Genomic DNA, 4,165 nt, shown 5'->3' with positions numbered 1-4,165 from the left:
TAAACCCTGAGTGTCCTGGGCCAGTGGTCCAGGTGAGGCCTCATCCTTTGACAGCAGGTGGACATCGCTGGGGTCCTGCTAGATCAAGCAAGGTCCTCTACATGCTTCAGTTGCTCTCAATTTTTTCACAGTGATCATTTTTGTACCATTAGTACCTTTTCATTTATTTGCCTAATTATTTCCTTGGGGTAAATTCCCAAGAAATAAAATTTCTGGGTCAGGATGTCTGCACATTTTCAGTGTGGTACTGACGAGAGCTACTAAAGGAGCAAAACAGATCCAGAGATAAATACAAAGCTTTAAGAGAATTTAATTCTTAAGCTGTCATTTCTGATCAGTGGAGAAAAGATGAGTTGGTAGATGAATGGTATTGGAGCAACAGCCCAGCCATCTGGGAGAAATAATTCCACAGGAAGGGAAGAGGATAAAAAAGAATTAAGATGTGTTATGTACACATACCAACTCCCCATGAGGAATATGCTCATTGCATACTGTAAACACATACTAATAAAAGAAAAGTTAAAAAAAACCCTTCACTCTCATGCAAAAAATACATTCCAGCAGAAGCCAAGATGTTAAAAAAAAGTTTTAGAAAAGAGGATTTTACATGATCTTGATAACAAGGTCCCCTTTCTAGGCATAGTACAAAATCTGCAAGTCAATAAATAAAGAAGTGATACATTTGACTCTGGAAATTAAAAATTCCTAGGGAGAAAATTCCATAAAGTCAAAAGTCAATCAAAGAACTGGGAAAAACAGATCTGCAACATATATCACAGACAAAAGGTAAAATTTGATACTATAGGTCAAAAGCTATTACAAATCATAAAACAAAAGACCAATCGCCAAATTGTAAAAATTGGCAAAGGACATGAGGAGACAGTTCAAAGACAAGAAAATGGAAATCATTTTTTAACATTGTGAAAGACCAACGTGTTTGACAGCTCTCTGCGCTGGCTGGCTTTGGCGTGTGTGGCAGTGGCTGGTGGGGTTGACACATTCTTCCTCCCCCTCTCCTGGGCAGGACTGAATTGCGGGCTCCCTGCTGTGACCGGGGCTGGCATAGGAGTTCAAGTGAAAGAGGTGTGTGACCACTTGGTCCCTTCTGTGTCAGTGTCCTCATGGTTCCAAGTGATGATGGAGTCATGAGTCACGAGTTTGGTTTTGGGGTGAGGTAAACACTGCGGAGGATGTGGCGAGAGTAGCCTCCTTGTCATTGTGAGCCCTGGGATTGGGGCAGGGGTGCAGCAAAAGCCAGCATGTTCCGGCACCCACCAGCTTGCCAGTAGTGACAACGATGGAAAGCTTTTCCGTATCTTTTCTGCTCAAAATTCCATACATTCTAAGAATTTATGAAATGTGTTCACATGTGCAGAGAGGCAGGGAGAGTCCCTGTTGGCTTGACTTTTTTGTCTTTTCTTGTTTGGAGACAAGGTCTTGCTATATAGTCCAGGCTGGCCTTGATCTTATGTAGCCCAGGCTGGCCTCAAATTTGTGATGATTTTCCTGCCTCAGACCCCAGAGTACTGGGATTACAGGCATGCACCACTACACCCACTCCATGCAGGCTTGATTAGAAAGCAAGAGAGCACCCTCTACACTCACCAATGGGAGATGGATTAGAGGCACCGGAGGCCAGACAGAATGGCATAATCCACACCCTGAAACACAGGGAGCAGATGTGGGTACACCGAGGTGGTTTTAACTGCAGGATTAGGGATGGCTTCTTCCTAGAGGAGTCACCGCAAAGCGTTCCCACGAGAGTCCTGAGATGGGGTAGCTTGGATTCCAGAGAAAGCAGCACTACCACCAGGGAAGCAGTCCGTGGGGGTCCCTACTTAGGGAGCACCGCAGCTTTGCCAGGGAGCAGGGGTTGTGACTGGGTGTCCACAGCCTTGTCAGGATACAGTGTTTATAGGAGGGTTTTTAAGGTATTGGCTCAGGGCTGGGGCCAGTTTTTCAGTGTCTGGGGCAACTACATAGATACCTTTATTAGTACCTCGGAATGGTCAGTGCTCCGGCCTGGGGTCAAGCCTGCTGCTAAATTCCTGGGTATAGAGTGGTCAAGGCACTCTGTGATTTTAGGTCAGGACACAGAAAGAAACCTGGGCCTGGCGGGGATAGCTGTTGGACTCTACCAATCGGATTGTGACATTGAAGAGCTTCCAGTTAAGTCTACGTACTTACTATCTATCTCACTAATATAAATAAAAAGTTAAACCCTAAAATACACACTAAAAGTCTATTTAAATTTTAAAAATAAAAATTGGGTATCTCTGAAAGAACACTGTATAACTGGATATATTAGTTTCCTAGGGAAACAAGAAATAACTACAGATTTGGTGGCCACAGACAACAGCAATCTGGCTTTTTTTTTTTTTTTTTGGTTCTGGGGATTGAACTTGGGTCCTTGCGCTTGCGCAGCAGGCAGCGAAACCACTGAGCTAAATCCCCAGCCCTGACAACAGCAATCTGTACTCTCGACGTTCTAGGGGCAGAAGTCTACACTTCCGGTAGGCCGGGCCACGCTCCCTCTAAACATGCTGGCGAGACCCCTCCCTGGGGTCTTCCACTCTGGTGGCCCTGTGCTCCCTTTTTTGTGTCCATGTCCCTCCAGTCCTTCCTCCACCTGTCCAGAGCTGCCTTCCTTGTGTATGTGTCTGACATGTTCCCCTCCTTCCAGCCCTTGGGTCAGACCCTAAACCAGGATGATCTCATCTGAAGAGTTTTAGCTTAATTGTATCTGCAATGACCTTATTTCCAAATGGGGTCACATTCACAGGTGCCCGGGGTTAGAACCGGGCTTGTCTTTTGGGAGACTGTAGTCAACCTACTACTATGGGTAACCAATTTCCTCTGGGAAGATGGGGTTCAGAGGCGGGAGGAACATGAGCTTGTCACTGCAGTCTCTGGAACTTGGCCACCTGGGCCTCTGGGGGAGCAGGCTGGGCTCGAGCGGCCAGGCCCGGGGAATGGACCTGGAATAGGGTGTGGGGGATGTAGTGGGGGTTGGGTGGTCGATGGAGGCCAAGCTTGGGAGGAGCCCAGCACCCACCAGGTGCAGTGGAGGATGTGGGATGCGAAGTGACTGCCCCTCTGGCTCCATCTGCTGTGGAGCCCAGGGCACTTGCAGGGCTTCTTTTCTCCCCCACCTCCACCCAAGCGTGCCATCCCCAGCAGAGGATATCTGTGTCCCTTCTCCGGGTGCAGACAGGAGCCCCTGATGGTGGGAAGACTGGCATCACAGGGGGAAAAGGGGAAGCCTGCTGCCAACCTCTCTTGCTGCAGGAGGAGACTTTGATGAGGAAGTTTCCTGGCAACAGGACGGAGCACTTCCAGGGCGACAAAGAAAAAGACCAAGGGAAGTGGCTCCGACCTCACTCCAGGCCCCCATCAACCCACTGGTGCAACAGGCCTCGGTCAGTGGGCTCTCCAGAGTGAAGTCTATGCGAATCCGTAGGGATGGTGGCCACTTCAGACTCCCAGACCTGGAGTCCACCCTGAGAATCAGCTGAGCATCTCCCAAGAGGGACCAGAAAGCCCCCTTTGTTCCTTCCTCCTGAGAAGTGTGCCCCACACTTGCCAGTCGTACCATCAGAGGAGGCCTGAGCTGCCCTCTTCCCATCACATCCTCCTGCCTGGCACATGGTAGATGTTCGCTGGACATTCGTCCTAGGGAGCTCCGGCAATGGTGTGTAAAAGGAATCTGCTAACCGGATTGCTTGGAACTCTGAGCTTGGGCCTACAGGAATGGTGAATGTACCTACAGGATATCTCTGGAGAGTTCAAAATAAAATCTTTGTCGAATAAATCCCTCCAAATGCCCGCAGGCTGGCCAGAAGAGCAGTATTTTGAAGGCAAAGCCATGGGGAGGTCAGGGCAGGTGTGAGGAGGGATCCAGACTAAGCGAAGGATGCCGAGTTAAGGCTGGTGGAAGGAAGTCAGCAGGGAGCTGGGCTTGCACAGTCAGAGGATTAGGGAGGGTCACCAGGCACAGGGGGAGGCGGGGGCGGCGGACAGGAAGCAAAGAGGAGGTGGGCATGGCGCGGCCGGCTCCAAGCGCGTGCCGGCTTCCAGCCCAATTAGGGTTTGAGATTCGTTTTTCCTCCCTCTGAGCGTAATCTGACGCTATTTGGGTAGGCAAGGCCGAAACCTGATCCTCCAG

This window comes from Heterocephalus glaber, unplaced genomic scaffold (assembly GCF_053883595.1).
Source record: "Heterocephalus glaber isolate CG9 unplaced genomic scaffold, H.glaber_assembly_v1.0 deba00001447, whole genome shotgun sequence".
NCBI lineage: Eukaryota > Metazoa > Chordata > Mammalia > Rodentia > Bathyergidae > Heterocephalus > Heterocephalus glaber.
The sequence above is the reverse complement of the archived record's forward strand: the minus strand, read 5'-3'. Positions refer to the sequence as shown.